Genomic DNA, 18,775 nt, shown 5'->3' with positions numbered 1-18,775 from the left:
TGAGATATTGTCTGCAGAGGGGAACACCACATGGACACCCAGGCTTGCATGCAGCAGAACTTTAATGAGTCTAAAGAGGGAAAGGTGGTTGCTCTGAGCTTAGGTCCCCAGTGCAGCCAGCACCAGGAGCAGCCAAGAATGTGTGTCCCTTGACCATGGCAGAGTTTTCTCTGGGTGTGCGTCTGCGGACCCCACAGAAGGAGAGGGGCCAGCAGGTGCCCCCTTGGCTGTCTTGGGGGAGCATCATGGCCAATGGAGCAGCAGACAACAAAGGAAGGGGTGAGAGTGGAAGACAGGCAAGTCAGACATGGGCTGTGTTTTCAGGGAGGCCAGGCTAGCCCCTTTCCTGCCCTGCTTTTGCAAGGGGAGCCCTGGATTCTCAGCCTCTGTGAAATCAGTGGCCTTCTTCAGCTTCTGAATTCCTTCTGTGGTGCCATTGCCACTGGCTTTAGCAGGGGGGGACACCTTGTGCCAGTAGCAGCTAGAAATGCTGGAGAGGTCACAGCACCCAGAGGGGATGGGGACTCCCTCACAGCTGAGGATGTTGCAGCAGAGAATGGCAGCAGAGGTGGAGGATAGCCTGTGTCTGGCTGGGTGCTAGATGACAGGAGTCACTGGGGACCCATCTCACTTCCTGGAGGATAGTGTGTCTGGTTGCTGTTTCTAGGAGGGACAGAGGGATGGATGTCTGCAGCAGCCTCCTTCATGTCCCTTGAAGAGCCTGCACTGCCCCTTAGGCTCCTACACAACTGCTGGCCCTGGCCGTGAGTGTTCAGCTCTTGGTCAGCTGCTAGGGAACCTGGGAGAGAGCAGTGATTGCACCGATGGTCCACTCACTCCAAGGATGGTGGGCATGCTGTAGACACGAGGCGATCATCTCTCTAGGCAACCTTCCCACAGAAATCTCAGCCCTACCCCTCCACTGCATACTAAGCAAGGCCATGCAGTCGCTGTCCATGCAAACACAAGTCCCCACTGTCAACTTCTCTAGCTTGCCTACATTTGCTTTACCAGGTCCATTCTGGCACTCCCACTGCAGTTCCGTGCTTGCTCTCAGTCGCCTCCCAAACCTCTCCTCTCCCCCTCCCCCCAATAAGTGCAGGGTCCCAACTACCCGTGGGGATTTCTGGGAGAGGTGTTGTTCCCAGGCAGCAGGGGAAGGCAAGGGTAGAGTGGGAGAAATAATGGTGACAACTGCTCCCAGCAGAAACAGCTGCATCTCAGGGCAAGGTGAGGAACCCCAAGTGGGGAAAACCCTGAAATCCCCACAGCACCAAGCAGCAGTGTGCAGAAGAGCATGCATTTGTAGCTGGGGAGGTGAGGACTCCACTGGGACATCAGGCCAGGAACAGCCGCTTCCTACCATGGGGAACCCAGAGCCCACAGGCCCCCCTCATTGTGAAGACATTCAGTGGGCTCTTGCCTGAGGAGCAACATGTGTCACTGCCAGAAGGGGGAGACCTGCAGGCGGCATGTGTCAGGCATGATAAGAACAAACATTTTCTCTTCCCTCTGTCCTCCTGTGCTCCCCTCTCAGTGTCATTTCCGTCAGCTCAGCTGTTTCAGGGCAGGGAGGTGGTTTTCTGGCTCTCACACACAGATGGAAGGCTTGGTCTCAGCATGTACCTCAGCTACCTTGTCCTCGCTGCCCTCCTGGGGAAATCACTGGGTAAGCACTGGCTTCTACTCTTGGCATAGTCCCTCTTTTTCCTTAGGAAACCCTCCCACCCTGAGCATGTCTCTGCAGGGATCTGCTCTTGAACAATGGGCAAGTGTTGGGCAATACCAGATGACACAGGTGTTTTGCACCTGTGCTCTGAAGAGGCTGTTACTGCTGGAAAAGAAAAGATGAGACAGCAAAGAAATGCCTTGTCCCCTGATCATCCAAGACCTCCTTTTCTAGCTTTTCTTTCCCCAGCCTTCCACCTCTCTTCTCTGCCTCTTCTGTTCTTCTGCAGAAGCCCTGTGCTGTCTGCAGTCCCAAATTACTGCCTTGCAGCCCAGATATACAGGACTTTTCAAAGCTGATGAAGGCACTGGAAAGCACTGATCCCACTGACGTTATTAGGGTATCCTAGTCTTTCTCCTGGCTGGTACATGTAAGGCAGCATGCCCTGGCCACCCATTTCTTCCTGCAGGTCAGCACAGCCAGGGCTTCCTTTTTCTTCGTTTCCCAGGGCTGGGGAGACGTGCGAGATGACAGGTGATGGAGAGTGGGATGAAAGTTTTTGCAGCCCCTCACCAGAGCCCTCACCCCACTGTGCAAGTGTTCTGGTGCCAGCACACGAGGGCCAGGCAAGACAGTCTGTCCCCTGGGCAGCAGGAGGGAGAGTGGGGAGCTGGGAGCAGGGCCACAGCAAAGCGCTCTTCCAGCAGCATCCTGGCAGGAGGTGATGGGATTATCACACTGTGAGATCTGCACTGAGCCAAGAACACCAAGCTCCTGCCCCAAACCACTCCCTACCTTGCTGCAGAGCAAGGGAGAGGGAGCCTTCTTCCCTGGGAGTTTGCATCCTGAAGCCTTTCCCCTGCACAGTCACTGACTCCTGCTTTCTTCCAGATGCCATGGGCCAGGTCACCGTGACTCAGAAAGATGGTCTAGTCAGAGTGGAGGAGAGAGGCACTTTCCAGACCACCTGCACCTATAAGGCACCTAACTTTTATGGCTTGCTCTGGTACCAGCAGAGGAGAGGCCAAGCTCCACAGCTGGTCTCATCTCAGGCAGCACCTGGTCCGAAGCAGAGTGGCCGATTCACCACATTGCTGAACACCACTGGGAAATACAGTCTCCTGTGGCTGGAGGAAGTCAAGGTCTCTGACGCTGCCTTGTACCTCTGTGCTGTGCGAGACACCCTGGTGCAGGAAGCTCCTTTGACTGTGCAAAAACTGGAGGTGGGGAGGAGGGCGGGGGTGTGTCTGGGCAAGGCGGAGCTCCAGTGAAGTGGCCCTCAGCTCTCCCCTAGCATCACGATTTCCCCTGAGCACCCAGGGATCTGCAGGCCAAGCTCCTCTTTCTGAAAGGGGCTGGTGTCCATGGTCTCACAGGAAAGAGAAGCTGGTGAGGCAACCTCAGCCATGGAAGGGTTTTTCGTCTATACTCCAGGATGGGACTGCACTTTCCATGGGCTGTGCAGGGAGCACATGGGCTCTTCTGATCTGACCTCCTGGCACAGCACCAGGGCTGGAAGGAATCATTCTGGGTCTCATCCAAGTCTTGCAGTCCCATTCCAAATTGCTTGTTCATTCTCTGCACGGCACATTTGCCCAGATCACTGACAGGATGGCCCTTCCCAGACTGGGTGTTTCTGAGGGAGCTAAGGGATGGTGGCTCACTGCTTCAGCAGGAACTGGAGCCATGATCCGTGAGGAGTGGGAATCTCCTGTGGTGGGGAGGAACAATGGACAGGGGCCACGGTTTCCTGGTGCATTTGCCAACCCCAGGGATAATTAACTTGCGTTTTCCCCGCAGTGTGTGTGTGTGTGTGTGTGTGTGTGTGTGTGTGTGTGTGTGTGTGGAGAAGGGTGATTCTTGTTCTGGATGCTAGCAGCTCTTGTGGATAGTATTTTTTCACCCTGAGGGTTGGAATGAGGGCTGTAAGCAAAGAGATCTCAGATGGGTTAACTGTTCAGGCAGTTTGCAGCTTGAAAATGTTGACTGTGCTTCATGCATTGCAGTTATATTCAGAGCAAAAGACAGGAAAGCAAGGACCCCATGTTTCATGTCATCCGGAGAAAGAGGATTTCCCCAGGAGAGGAAAACAAGCAAACTCACCTCACCACCTCACTCACCAGCCCTCTGAGAAGCTCTTAGTGGGAAACGGGGTGCAGAGGGAATCTTCTCTTTGTTTGCCTAAAAATGTGGCTTTGTGAAGTGAAGCACTGACCTGGCCTAGAGAAACCTGGACTGGTCCTCCATGTGTGTGAGTGGCTCTGGCTGAGCAGCAGAGCTTGCCCGCAGCACCTCTGTCTGTGTCTGGAAACAGCCTGCTTTGGGCAGTCCTTGTAGGTCTGTGAGCAACAAATACTGGGAAGAGATGGGTGTATCCAGCCTGGCAGGAACAGGAGCACGTGTGTGCACACGCCAGGTATTACCGCACCGCTTGTGGAGCTGCTCTGTGTTTGGGGACAGGCGTCAGCCAGGCAGGGTGTGTGCAGCTGGTGAGATTTTTGCTGCTGGCTCAGGAGATCCCTGGGGAAGAGGGTGCCAGGGTGAGGAGCAGAAAAGAGCTGTGCCGCTCTGGTCCTGTGCATGGCAGTCCTTGAAGAATGCAGTGCTTGTGAAATCCCATCTCAGCTGGCCTGCCTAAGAGCATGAGGAGCTAGCCATAGGTATGCACCTTTCTGGATCTATGGCACAACTCAAGGAATGATCCTCATGTGAGGAGTAAATACAGGTTCACAGCAAACAATCACTCCTAGATAAGAGACTGTACTCAAATGTGAGGTTTTAGAAGTAGAAAGAGTATCTGTCATACAAAGAGTATGCTGGATCCCCTTGTGATCTGGACTGACTCCTTGGCAACCACCAGAGTCTGAGGGGACCTTTACTGAAGTAAGCTTTCCTGCGAATGCAAAGAAAGACCCCATCTGGGAAGAGATTGTCCCTGTGTCAATCCCTAAGTAAGTCTTTGGCAATTTGACCTGGGCAGGTAATTTCTCTCCTCCCACCAGCATACTGTTTCTCTCAAACAGAATGAGCGTGTTGTTTCCAAGCACAGCTACCATCTATGCACATTCTAGGTAGAGGTGAGTGGGGATTTTTACCTTTTCATCCATTTCAGAGATGCCACACCTCTAAGTCAAAGGAGTATGCCATTTCTGTACTGTGCAGTGCTTCCAAAGCACTATTCACATGCCTCTGGATCAGGATACCAGGAGTCTGTGAAGAGAAGCCCCAAGAGAGGCATCAGGTCTGCATCCCCTGCCAGGAGAACATCACTGCCAAATGCTGTTTCTGCATGCCGAAAGCAGCCACTGGGTATGCCCCAGGCCCTACAAAGTGATCAAGAACAATGGCTTTTCAAGAACAGCCTTCTCGCCTAACAGCCATAACCTCACCCTGGAAGGCAGTTCCCATTTGCTGTGCCCATTTTTCCATGCTGTCTATTTTGTATGTGGTATGTCTGGTTTAGTTGTTGATGCTCCCTCAGGTGCCAACACAAGCCTAAATGCCAGCCGGGATTATCTTTAGTGGAGTAAACAGCAGTGTCTTGATGAAATAGGTGTGCCTGACTTTTGGCAGCAAACAAGTTTTGCTGTTGAACATCTATTCTATCTGCCTGTGTGAAGGGCTGTTGACAGAGGCTGACTCTTCTGTCCTCTATTTGTTGGGCTCTGCAAGGAGGTTAACAAGAACTTGTTGCTCCGGGGAAGGTGTGTGCCTGGGAGAGGGAGTGGCTGGAGGGGCCGGGATCCCAGGCTCCATCCTGGGGGGCAGACCCCCAGCCTGAGAGCAGGAGGGTCCTTTGCACATGCTGGTCTGGGGGTCACATTGCCTGTTCTGTGGAGGACAGGGCCATGTGGGGGTGGGGTCAGAGACCTGTTCTCTGGCGGGATGCCTGGTGATGCCCTGCGAAGCCAGTGCTGGGTGGCCAGCTGCATCCGCTGGGCAGACAGGAGGACTGCATGGAGTTTGGAATGCAGCCTGGCTCTCAGGGTCAGCTTTGTGCTGCCTTGGCGAGCTTTGCATCTCTTTCCTTTCCAGGCTGTGATTGGGCAGGGCAGCGAGAGCTTTCTGGAGGACATGACCATTTCCCTGGCACCAGCAGAAGCCAGCGTCACTAGGCAATGCCACTGGATGCCTCTTGCAATGTAACCTGCCCTCTCTGTCTGGACACATAAAATGGGCAGTGCAGCCCTGGGCTCGGGGTACAGGGGGGCCACGTAGGCAGCCCCAGCTGCTGGCAGAGCCATCCTGTGCTGTGCTACACCACAGAAAATCTCCCTCCAGCACCCAGGCAATGCTCCAGGAGCCCGGGCCACCCCCAACCACAGCTCCCCACCCTGCAGGGATCAGCAGAATCACCTGGGGACACTGCCGGGCTGTGCCAGACTTGGGGCTGCAGCTTCCCACTTCTTGCCATGGCCAGTGGGACGCTGGGCAGTGCAGAGCAGAGAGCTGGGCTGGGCTGCACCCAGGGAGGAGCCAGCTCCAGTAGCACTGCAGTTCCCTGGCTGCTGAGGGCTCACCAAGAGACACTGATCTAAAGGGCAGGTTGTTCCCAGGAGCTGGGACTGGCATCTCTGACGTAGGGTTATGCAAGTGCAAGGTTACTGAAAGCTGGAGACTGCAAATGAGTAAAAAGGAGAGACTAAAAGCTCTTCTGCCTCACCAGGTGCTGTGGGCTCTCTCATGATGACATTTGGTGCCCTGCCTCACTGGGACAGGGCTGGGCACAGGGCAGCAGAGCCTTCAAGGGAAAAGCATCTCCTCTTGCCCCTTGGAGTCCCACCTCTCCTGCCATGCCTTGGCCCACCTGTCAGCACTGCCTCAGAGGACTGTTCTGTGCTTCACCCCATGAGAGCACCTGCAGCCTTGCAGATGCTCCCTTTTCTCTCTGCAATGCGGCACAGCCTTTGGGAAGAGACTAGCCCATGCTGGGTGTGTCTGGGGGAAGGAGACCACGGCTGCATTGTCCAGACAGCCCTTTCTGGCCAGCCCTGGGATAGCTGTTTCATTCAATGGAGCAAAGAGCAGAGCTGGTGGTGCAGAGTGCCTTACACAAGTTGGTTGCAACCTCCCAGCTCCATAAAGTCAATCCTCACTTTCCTACCTCTGCCCCAAACATTCTGGATATGCCTCACCAGAGTCTGACAGCAGGGAAGAATCCCTGTGAGCATCCAAACACAACTGTCAGCAGGGTCTACTTGTCTCCAGCCTCAGGCTCCCCTGGGAGGAGAAGCACACAGAACCAGGGGGGAAGAGGGGGTGGGTGGAGGAAAGGAAAGGAAAGGCAGTGCCCCAAGGTTGTAAGAAGGGGCAGAGACAGCCTGCACACACATAGGGGTGTGAGGAGGTGTGAAGCAAAGCAGATGATTTGCGGAGGGAGAGAAGCTGCTGGATGGGAGCTGGACCAGAGTCCTCAGATCATTGCCCCACTGTCAGCCTTGCAAGGACCAGAACAGGATGCCCTGATTCCCTCCTGCTGTCAGTGAGAGCTGAAAGCTCTCAGGTTAGAGCACATGGCTCTTGCCTGTGGCCCTGCCGAAAGGTGAGTGTTGCCTCAGCACAAGTAGAGCTTGAGGGGAGACATTGATGTGTAGAGTCAGTGACATCCTTTTGCAAGGCTGTTTGCAGCATGCAGAAGAATCTTGCCCTCAGGTAGGCCTTGCGGGGCTGTTGCCAAAGAAAAGGGCTGGGAACCAGGTAGATACTGCATCAGCCATAGCTACTGACTCTCTCTTTTCTCTGCCTGCCACCAGGAAAGAGCTGTGTGTATTTTACTCCTTGTTTGGTGTGAAACTACCAATAGTAGGACAAGAGGAGGTCAAAGGAAACTCTCTCTTCTGCCCCTGCATAGCCACACTTTGGGCCACAGCAGGGGTAGTTGGGCAGAGGCCCCTTTCCAGGACACCCTCCAGCCTAACCATCTGTAGGGACAGTACCTCAACTAGAGGGATATCAGCTGTCACATCTGGATCTCTCGAAGGGTACCTCCACATGCTGTCCGGATGGAGATGTACTGCACCCAGAGGTGTCACTGGCTGAGACTGTCAGGAGTAAGGCACTGAGGAGTCTGAGCAGAGTAGGAAGGCACAGAGTGTGACGTCGTGGGTGGGGAATGTCACATTAGCACGACTGGCACCACGAGGTGTGTCTGGCACCAGAAAGACCACTACACATTTGTGCTCCCATTGCTTTGTTCAAGTTGTTAGCATTGTGCACAGGCCTGTATGCTAACAGAGCTGAGAAACCTGGCAGAGGGGACAGAGCTCATCCTTGAGGGACTCCCAGACACTGCGGAGCTTCTTTCCTTTACCTTCCTCCCCTCCCTTCTCACCTCTGTGCTCGTCTGGCTGCGAATGGCCTCACCCTGACAACCATCCTCACTTATCCATGCTCCCCTGGGTCAGCATTACCTGTGGAGACTGAGATGGTCCCTGCAAGTGCGGGGAGAAGTAGTGTCTTTCCCACCAGCCTCTTTGGCTTCCCCAGAAAGGGATCAGAGTGTTGTGTGGAATGTGGCACTCTCTGGCCTGCCTGTATAGGCCTGCCAGCACAGTCTCAGAAAGGTATCAGAAACAGAGGGGACAGATCATGTATATACTGTAGAGTGATGGCCAAAAAGTGGGGACTTCTTGCAGGGAGGCACAGTAAACAGTAGATGAAGGAAGTCACAATGTGATCCAGAAGACGGAAAGACCCTCTGCCTGGATTGTGCTGCCTTGTCTAAGGGAAGGCAATTTCCACAGCTGGTAGGGGACTCCTCCTGGCAAAGGCCCCTGGTTGCCAGTGCTTTTGGTGCAGCCAATGCCCAAGGGCATCAGGCAAAGCCAGAGTGGCCCTTCTGAAATAAGAGGAAGCCACTAGAGCCAGCTCACAGATGCTGCTAAGGGCAGAAGCAGGGTGCCCATTGTCCACCCCTCAGTGGGATAGCAGCCAGAAGATGCCTGCAGCATGGCTTTGGGGGTGCCTCAGGACCCAGAGGAGCAGAAGGCAACAAAGAGAAGGCAGAGAAAGGAGTGAGTGGAAGAAGGGGAAAGTTAGGTCTTGCTCGATGTTCTTAGGGAGCCCAGGCTGGCCCTTTCCAGCTAGCCATTTCCAGAGGAGGCAAGGATGGTCACATGTTCTGAAAAGAATGGCCCGAAGCACCACTGTGTGTCCAGCTGCATGTTCTGAGTTCCTGGTGGGGGGGGGTGCATCTCGGGGTGTGTTGTCAGTGGCTTTAGGAGGGGAGACACCTTCTGCTACAGTAGCAGCTGGAAATGGTTACAGCACCCAGAGGGGATGGGGACTCCCTCACAGCTGAGGATGCTGTCAAAGGCAGCAGAGGTGGAGGATCCCACTGTGGTATTCTGTGGGAAGGAGATGAGGATGGGTCTGGGCATGCAACAACCATGGGAGGGGGCTCAATGGCAATTATGGAGTCCTGGCACTGCCTGACACAGGGCTCCTTGCAGCTGTTGGCCAGTGGGGTGGGGCCGCAGGGCTGGCATGGCAAGCACTGGTGGCAGCAGGACATGTCTAGGGGGCTGGAGATGCACTGGGAAGAGAGGGCAGGGAGGAAGCAGAGCAGGGAGGTATGTGAGCAGCATCCCGTCACCTGTCCTGCAGCAGTCAAGGCACCTGCTGGGCTGGGATTGGCAGTCTGTGCAGGGAGACACAGGGGCTTCTTCTCCTTCCCCTTTTCCTGCCAGTGCCCTGCAGGGAGCGTGCATGCCCAGGGAGGCTCCTGCCTTGCCCATAAGCCACAAGCCACCTCAGCAAGCCCCAGCATCATTCTGAGGCAGACCTTCTTCCCCCTTCTCCCTCCCATGACAAGCAGCCCCAAGAGCCAGCCTAGGTTGAGGCAGCAGGCACTGTGTGAGACAACGCAGGGGAGAAGGAGGAGGTGAAGGGTCCTCCGACTTCCCTCGTTCACATGCATGCAGGCCTATGTGCTCTTACGCATGTGTGTACACACAGCTGTGTGCATGTACCTGATGCGTGCCTGTGTATACAGGCATGAGATCATGTTTCTGTGCACACGTGTGTTTGCATGTGTATGTGTGAGTGCACTCATGTAACTTGTGCCTATACATCTGTGTATGCTTGTCATCACTGCAATGAGCTGCCTTCTCCATGCCCTGCCTTGGCCAGGGCTTCCCCATAGCTCAGTCCTACCTGCACTTGTCCTGGCTTGAAGGACCCCACATCCTGAGAGGAGTGTGATAGTGCTGTCTGATGGGCCTCTGCCCTGCTCTGCTCTTGACTGGACTGTGGGGCTTCCTAGTCTCTCAGGTATTTCCTCAGGAGTGGAGGCAGGAGAAGAAAGCATCAGGCCACATGGGCCTCGACTCTGCACTCTGTCCTGGACCTATATGCCTGGCAGACGAGGAGCGTCCCTACCAGCAGCAGGGCCACCCCTGGCTCTACCACCCCAACAGACATATCCCCATTAAAAAGTTGCAGAGTAGCTCTTCCAGCACAGTGTCCTATGAGGGCCTCTCCCTCCTGGCAGCAAAGGGAGGCCAGTCCTGGAGGACACGCAGAACAAGAGCCTTCTCGGTGCCTGCATCTGTGGCATCTTCTCCTTCCCTCCAGGTGACGACATGCAGAGCATGGAGGTTTCCCTCTATTCCCAGGGAAATGCTGGGTCCCATGCAGAGAGCTGCTGATCGCTGCATGCTTGTCCCCGGTTACCGTGTGCTGTGGCATGGCCATAAGATGCCAGGCAGGGCAGCATCCCTGCTTTGTTTTTGCACCCTCAGCCCTTCTTGCCCTGCTCATGGTCTGGGCCTGAGGCAGTGCCCACAGGCCGGACCGTCTGTTGCAGCTGTCCTGACTGGAGGCCTCTCCCTGGACACTGGAGGGCAGGGGGGAGATCCCCAGCTCCTGCAGCAGGAAGAGGTCAAGTCAGTGTCCTATAGCTCAGAGGGGCTGATGGAGGAATGCCACAACCCCCACTCTTTCTTGCAGCCCCTTGATGCACTGGGTGATGTGCTGCAGGGGTTCCAGCTCTGTTCCACATTTCTATCTCCAGACCCCCTCCCACTGATCAGCCAAGCTCCACTGTTGGGGCACTCAAGGCACTGTGTCTTCCCTCCCCTCCTTCCTCCCACAGATCTTGGGGAAATACTGCTCACCTGGGAAATGACAGACACCGTCCTCATGGCTGTCAAAGGCATGAGAAACACCAGAGCCTATGATGCCCCTGCAGCTGCCCAAGTGCTGGCCTTGGCCATGAGAACCTGCCTCCTGGCTGCAGCATGAAAGCAGCCTGTGGCTGCTGTGCCTTGGGCTCTGGGGGAGCCCCAGACTCTGATGCCGTTTGAGGCCAGCAAAGAGTGATGGGAAGGGAAAGAGGTGTCCTTGGCAGCTGGGGAGACTGCTGCCATCCTACGGCAACCCCACTGTCAGCCAAGTCCTCTCCAGGGGTCCCGGGTTGTGAGGTACATCTATGACAATCTCATGGCCCCCAAACCATCCTCTCCTGGGGGCCACGGACACCACACACTAGTGCCACAGCCAACAGGGCACTGCCCAGTGCACAATCCCTGTGCGCAGAGACATGCAGCCTGTCCCTGCCTGGGGGCTGCCTGTCCTCTCTGTCCCTGCATGCCCCCACCTTGCTGAGCAGGGCAGAAATGCAGAGCAGGGCAGCGGTAGGGTGAGGGTGAGGGTGAGGGTGAGGTGCAAGGCAGGGGCAGGAGCTGGGCAAGGCAGGGATCAGGGCAGAGGCAGGAGCAGGGTGTGGGCTCTGTGCCCCTGTGTGGAAGGCAGGAGGGTATTTCAGAGGTGCCTGGAGACTACCTGACCAGCAGCTTCCAGGTAATCCATTTGATCTGTGGGTCTGAGCTCTGCACTGCTCTGCTCTGTTCTGGAGAGCATGGGAGAGGTGGTAGCCTCCTGCAGGGCATGGCTCTACTTTTAGCATGCTCCCAAATGCTCCAAACTCTACACACTGGGGACACCTGAGTGTGCCGGGCAGCCTGGGGCATTTCTGCAATCCTCCCCTACCCAAACATTAGCTGTCCCCCACACAGCACGTCCCCTCCCTGGCCTTGTCCTACAAGTTCACCTCATTCATACACAATTCCCAGAGAAGCAGCTTTGTTTCTCTACCATGTGTGGACGTCTTTTATTTGTGGGGACAAAGGCAAGCAAGAGAAATGGGCCATGCAAACAAGCAGGATCACCCAAGGGTGGCAGGGCACCCAGTGTCTCTGGCATTGCAAGGCAGCCCAGGACATGCAAATGCACTTTGCCTTTGCCACAAAGCACCAGCTGCTCTGCTGGGCCACAAAACCTGGGGCCGAAGAAGAGAGCTTTAGCTGATCCAGCCATCTTCAGAGGTACTGCAGGGCAGGAAAGGCAACCTGCTTTCTGCAAAGCTTGCATCACACATCTTCGTTTGAGCTGGAGCCCAGGTGTGCATTGGCTCCCAGTAGTGCAGGTGCCCTGGCTGCTCTGGCCTGCTCCTGCCACGAAAGCAGCCTGCTGTGCCCTGCTCCTGCCACAGCCTGTCAGAGCTGGCCCAGCATAGACCCCAAATCCTACCTGAAGACCAGGCAACTCCCAGGGCTGTCAGAGCATTGCTTGGGCCTGGTCTCTACCGGAAGGGTGGACAGCAAAAACAGCAGCCCTGCCATGGCTCTAAGCTGTAGGTGAGCTTGCTCTGCATTGGGCTCTGCACTGCAGCCACTGCTGGGTGCACGGGGCAGCATCAGGCCCAAAGCTCTAAGTGCGCGGCAGAAACCCCCAGGCAGAGTCAGGGGGCAGTGGCAGGGAGGGCAGGCAGCAAGGCTGGGTGCGTTATTGGCCCCAGGGCCACCTGAACTGTTCCTTCTGTATGGGTTGCTTCATCATCTGTTGAACCACCTCTTTCATTCCTTTGGCTCTTTCATTCCTTTTGTGGATTGAAACTGCTCTTACTTTCTCTGCTCTACATTTTAGGTTATTTTAATTTTTTTTTTCCTTTTGAAAGTCTACCTTCAGGGCCACTCTCGATTTCTCTCACTCTAGCAATTACGCCCCACAGAGGACAGTGGGGATCAGTGATCACTGTGCTCCCAGATGCTCTCCGATCTCCTGTCACCAGTTGTGGTGGACAGATGAGTGAACTTTTGCCTTAAACATTTCTTGGTACATAAGGTGCAAGCAAACCATAACCCCGAACAAGCCATCTGTCCCTGGCGGAAACAGGACTAAGCTGCTGCGACCCCCGAAATGGTCTCCCTGCGACCACTCAGGACACACCGAGCCTGCGTTGAACCAGACCACGATCGGGGAGAGACTTTGGGACCTGGACTGTAAATTATTGCCGTTTTAGCACAACTTCTGTAAAACTTGCTTAGCATGAGTAGCTAAATTTGCTGAAGCCTTAGGCCACACTCCCTAGTTCGGTGAGAAAGGGCCCCTGAGCTGGTGCAGACTGGAATGATAAGGGAGTTACCAGCAATTTGCATTCCTGTGCACTGCTGAAACAGTGCTAATTGCTGGAGTTACCACCTCTTTGTCTGGACCTTGAGAGATGATGGCGGGACCCGAGGAATGAAGACACACCTGTCGGCAGAAACTGCAACAGTAAAGATAAGGGAGAAAAAAATCCAGCCTGCCTAGGAACAACGATGAGACCCAATAAGGAGCAGGAGACCCCAGACCCCAAAATTACTATTGGTTTGAACTACCACGTGGGGGGTGGGAAACTTAATTTGAAAAAGCTATAATTGCCCAGGGATTTCTTTGTTCGGAGTCCCTCTTCGGAGGCACCCAACTCGAGCTGTAACTACTGCACGTGTGTCATTACAATTTATTTATTTAATTTGCCTTGATTTAGCTCCGAACTTTCCAGTGGGAACCTAGGGTCGGACCCTGCTCGAGTTGTAGTTACTGCACGCGCATCGCTAAAATTTACACCCAGGGTGAAGAGGACCAACGGGACGCCGCTGGATCCACGGGTGGTGATATCTCTTTCTCTCTCTCCCCCCCGCTCCTTCTCTCTCCCCCCCGCCTTTCTCTCTCCCCTCCTTCGCCTTTCCCCACCAACCCCCCCCCCCCCCCCACTTCGTGGAAAATAAAGTTAAAAGGTTTTACGATATTTGACCCGGTTTAGCGTCTTAATCTCGTCCTTGGGATCATAACGAAATCCTCCCGATATTGGATCGGGACACCAGTTCAAATTCGAGAACCTTTTTGTTTCCTCTGCAGTAAACATTCCTTCGAGTGTGATTCTTCCTGAATTTATTCATGAGTGTTGGCAGCTGGTATTGTATCCGCTACAGCATAAAACTAATGGCTAAGTTGCTACACTATATGCACCTAAGCGTTAGTGAGTGGGAGAATCAGGGGCCTCTCCCTCTCCTGATCAACAGCAATATTTACTGTATTTCCAAACAGACATTTAAAAAATTGACATTTCTGTAGATATACAAATACAATCACATTTACAAAACTCCTGCCATTTCCTTTTGCTCTACTCTCACCCTTTCCCCTTTTGATATTTCCAGGGGAGCTGTAGATCCCTGTGAGCAAGATGCCCGTGCCAGGGAGAGTCCCTGCCCGCTCTCCTGAACACCCACGAGCGCTGCAAGCAGATTTCGCTCCCGTGGGACTCTCACGCGTGTCCCCCTTGAGGCCCCGCGGCTGAGCGGCGTCGCCGTCTCGCTCCCGCTCGCAGCCGCCTTTCCCGGGGCCGCTGTTGCCGGGCTCTCACCGAACAACCGACCGGCAGCAGCAGCTGCGCGGGCAGCAGCAGCCTGTGTCACCTGGGGGGGTTGGTGTCCTTTCGGGGTGCGCTATTCCCGCGCAGCAGCTCAGGAGCCCTTCCTGCGGCCGGGCTTGAGGAGCTCCGGCACCGCCGGCTCCCGCCGCCACCACCGCGGCTCGTCGCGCTCCGCTTTGTGGCGGCGGCAGGAAGGCTCGTCCCCGCCTGCGTGTGCCGCAGCCCCGCCGAGCGCCCCGCTCCCGCCGCTATCGCCTCCCCAACGCCGCCGCCCCGGCGCGGGCGCGGGCGAGTCGGAGAGCGGGGCCGGCGCCGGGGCAGGGCACAGCCCCGGGGCGGAGTTGGCGACCGCGGCGGCAGGAAGGCTCGTCCCCGCCGCGCTGCCCGGCCCCTGCTGCAGCCGCGGTCTCGGAAGCGCCGTGCACGGCGCGGAGCCGCCGCCTGCGCTTGCCGCAGCTCCGCCGAGCGCCCCGCTCCCGCCGCTGGCGAGGCGGAGAGCGGGGCCGGCGCCGGGGCAGGGCGCAGCACAGCAGTGGCTTCCGAGAGGAGGCACCGGCGCCGCAGCAGAGAGTCGCTGATGGCGGGGGGCAGCGAGGCGCGGGCGGCCGAGCGGTACGGCGCGATGTGGCGGTGCCGGGGCGCAGGGCTGGCGGCGCTGGCCGCGGTGCTCCTGGGTGCGCGGGGCTGGTGGCGGCGGCGGCGGCGGGGTGGGGGCCCGGGGCTGGACCAGGGGGCACTGTACACGGGGCCAGCGACCTCACTTGTTTCTCGGCTTTCAAGTCGCTCTTTCTGCCTCCCTCCCTCATCTCCCATCTCCCTTTCTCGGCTCTCCTGTCTACTTTTCCTGCCTTCATCCGTCCATCCACCCGCCTGACTTTCAACCCATCCCTTCATGCATCCACACCAAACCTCTAAGCCTCCTCCAGTCTCTCCACACACCGATGCAGAGGTCATTCTCCACGCCAGGCACTGGCCGCATGTCCCTATCCGTCCCCACCGCCTCCGTCTCGCTGCCGCTTTCCCTCTGCCTGACCCTTTCTCCAGGATTCTCCCTCGGAACCGGCTGTCGGAGACGACATATCACCAGCATCCAGTGATTTTCGGCATGTTTGTCTTCTTTCTCAGCAGTGGCTGTGGGCAGGGCCCAGGTGCAGCAGGAGCCGTCGGCAGAGGCCACCGAGGGCACTGGCATTAACATCACCTGCTCACACCCCAGCATACAGACCAGCGACTTCATCCGCTGGTACCAGCAGCTCTCAGGACGAGGTCCTGTGTCCATCACGAGCACCATCAAAGGGTCCAAAGAGGTGCAGGACCCGCCGGGAACCCTGTTTGTGGCTGAAGACCGCCGCTCCAGCGTCCTGCATCTCGCCCGGCCCCGCTGGCGGGACGCGGCGGTGTATTACTGCACTGTGGGAGACCCGGCGGCACAGGCTGGGGCTGCGGCCGGGCACGAACTGCCGCGGGCGGGGCGGGGCGGGGTGGGGCGGTGGCGGGGGCTGGGGGGCGCTGCCGCACTGGGCCGCTGGGGTTCCTTGCTGCTCCGCCCACCGGGGCCGCCTCTCCCCGCGCCGCGCTGCGCCGGACCTGCCCCTCGACTGGTGCCGCTTCGGCGGGTGCTGCTGTGCGGGGGCCTCGGCGGCGGGGCGGCCCCCCGAAATGGTTCCCAAGCTGCCGAGTGGGCAAGCAGCTCCTCCCACCCCTCGCCCCCCCCATCCGCGCCACTGCTGCCCCCGCTCGTCCAAACCGCAACGAGGACAGACACTCCCCACGCAGTGGTGGGTCAGCGACTTGAGTGCCGCTGCTGCCCTGAGAAGGGCTCCACCCTCTGTGCTGAGGTTTGGAGGCTGCTTTGAGGTGGCAGAGGGAGGAGAAGGCAGGCACCTGCAAGCTTCAGCTCGCTCATTCTGGAAGGCCCCTGGTCAGCCCGTGAAGAGGAGAGCTTGACATGGCCCTGATTTTCCTGGCAGCCGTGGCAGGACTGGCAGACTTTGGTGAGACATGACTTGCAGGCTGAGGAGGAACAGGGCAAGAGTTTGTGCTTGTCAGTGGTGGAGGGGAGAGCTGTGAGTCCTGACCCTGCAGGTAACTGGCAGTGTTTCTGTAGGGAGGCAGGGGCTGCAGATGGGGCATCACATATAATCTGAGGTCTGTCGAGTGTCATGGGCATCAAAGGAGGAATAAATGAAACCTTCATTTTGTAGAAACTAACATTCTTGCATACATTGCTGATAGAGAGAGATGCTAGATAAGAGCCGAGTACTGCATATAGGGTCTTTTCTCCGAGACGTATTGGGTAAAATGCTGCAGATCTGTGTGGGGTTGGATGTAATCCTTGAAGGACATAGAGAGAAGGCTAACTCCAGGCAAGAGCTCAAATGCTGTACAAGGACAGGTCAAGGGCAGATTATGTGGTGTGTAGTTTGGAGAAAAGGTTACGGTAAGAAGTTACCATCAGAGGTAGGGGAGGAACAGTGCATGTGTTGTCTTGCCAGAGGAGAGACCAACAGTTAATATGGCTCAAGGACTGATAGGAAGACAACTGCTGGACTCCAAGCCCATGACCCCCCCTCACAGCTGAGGTGTGAGGAGTGACAAGAACCTGTAAGTTGAAGCATGCATGGACAAACAGCTCAGCATTTTGCACCATAGGAGAAGTTAGATGGAGAATGGGCATAGCAAGAAGGCTGATGAAGTGATCAATAGATGGATACATAGACGAATAAAGTTAAAATGTCTTCCTGGCTTTACAGGTCACGCACAAAAGGATGCTGTGCTCCAGTTCCCACCAGAAACGACTGTCCAGGCAGGACACGGTGCAACACTGCACTGCAATTTCTCCACCAGCGACCCTTATGCCTGCATTTTCTGGTACCAGCAGTGCCTGACCCAGTCCCCTGAGATGCTGCTTGTGGACAGATCCAGATCTCATGTGGATTCAGGGAGGTTCTGCTGTGTGCTGTGTGCTGAGAGCTCCCAGGTGCTTCTCTAAGTGCAGGATGCCGAGCTCCAGGACAGTGCTGTGTCTGTGCTCTGAGCCCATGCCAATGTATGCACTACTGTGAAGCATTGCACAGGAAGACTTGTGGTCTGCTTTGGGGAGGTCACCCCATTTCTGGGAACTAGTTTGTCCCTCTGCATGTAGTGCTTTTTGCATGCCAGGTCTGACTGGTGGAACAAAGAGCTGGCCCTGGAGAGCAGGTGTGACTACTGCTGGCAAATCAGCCATGGTGGCTGCAGAGAAGCATTAGGTGGTGTTTCCTCCCTGAGGGAGGAAATGTGCTGGTGTTTGCTCCTAGTGCAGGGCACTGCTCCTTGTCCCCAGCATGGGGGAGACAGCTGGGGAGCCACCTTCACTTTCAAGCTCTGCCCACTGGGCCAGGTGTCTTCTCCAGGTGCTGGACACAGGGAAATCCAACCCCTTTAAGTGGAGCTCGATAGACCCCTTTCCCAATGAAGGACCGAGAAATCACGACTCTGCATTCAAAAAAGGGGAGTGAATTCCCACATGCGCAGGTCCCTTGTTTTCTCACAGCTGGGCATGGTGATCGGGTTCGTATAATTTTGACAGTATGGTTGATGTTAGAGGGGACCCTTAGAGGGGGGAGCAACCACCAGAGTCTGAGGGGTCCTTTATTGAAGCAAGCTTTCCTGTGAACGTGAACAAAGACCCCATCTGGGAAGAGATTGTCCTTGCATCCATCCCTAACTAAGTCTTTGGCAATGTGACCTGGGCAGGTAATTTCTCTCCTCCCACCAGCCTACTGTTTCTCTCAAACATAATTAGCCTGTTCTTTCCGAGCACAACTACCATCTATGTACATTCTAAGTAGAAGTTAGTTGGGCTCTTTACCTACTAATCCATTTCAGAGATGCCACACCTCTAAGTCAAAGGAGTATGCCATTTCTGTACTCTCCAGTGCTTCCAAGACACTGTTCACATGCCTCCAGATGGGGATACCAGGAGTCTGTGGAGAGAAGCCCCAAGAGAGGCATCAGGTCTGCATCCCCTGCCAGGAGAACATCACTGCCAAAGGCTGTGTCTGCATGCCCAAAGCAGCCTCTGGGTATGCCCCAGGCCCCACAGAGTGATCAGGAACATTGTCTTTCCGAGAATGGCCTTCCCACCTAACAGCCATAACCTCACCCTGGAAGGTAGTTGCCATTTGCTGTGCCTGTTTTTCCATTCCTGACTATTTTGTATGTAGTATGTCTGGTTTAGTTGTTGATGCTCCCTCAGGTGCCAACACAAGCCTAAATGCCAGCAGTGATTGTCTTTAGTGGAGGAGGACTCCTGGGTCCTAGTGCTGCCCCAGCAGAAGCATGGTGGTGGAGCTCTGGAGCATGATTGGGGCTGGAGTTAGGACAGCCGGATGGGGACCAGCATGCAGCAGGCCCAGGGACGCAGGTCT

The 18,775-nt window shown here is 56.0% G+C and overlaps 1 long non-coding RNA gene across 1 annotated transcript in view; it reads left to right on the top strand.

Moving 5' to 3' along the window:
• LOC135330564 (uncharacterized) overlaps positions 1–18,046 on the top strand; it is a 29,864-nt gene extending 11,818 nt beyond the window's left edge. Inside the window, exon 2 of the long non-coding RNA XR_010392539.1 lies at positions 17,117–18,046. This is a non-coding gene — a long non-coding RNA (uncharacterized LOC135330564). The remainder of the gene's footprint in view (positions 1–17,116) is intronic.
• The last annotated feature ends 729 nt before the right edge of the window (positions 18,047–18,775 follow it).

The sequence above is a fragment of the Dromaius novaehollandiae genome, chromosome 22 (genome assembly GCF_036370855.1).
Source record: "Dromaius novaehollandiae isolate bDroNov1 chromosome 22, bDroNov1.hap1, whole genome shotgun sequence".
NCBI classification, from domain to species: domain Eukaryota; kingdom Metazoa; phylum Chordata; class Aves; order Casuariiformes; family Dromaiidae; genus Dromaius; species Dromaius novaehollandiae.
The sequence above is the reverse complement of the archived record's forward strand: the minus strand, read 5'-3'. Positions and strand labels throughout refer to the sequence as shown.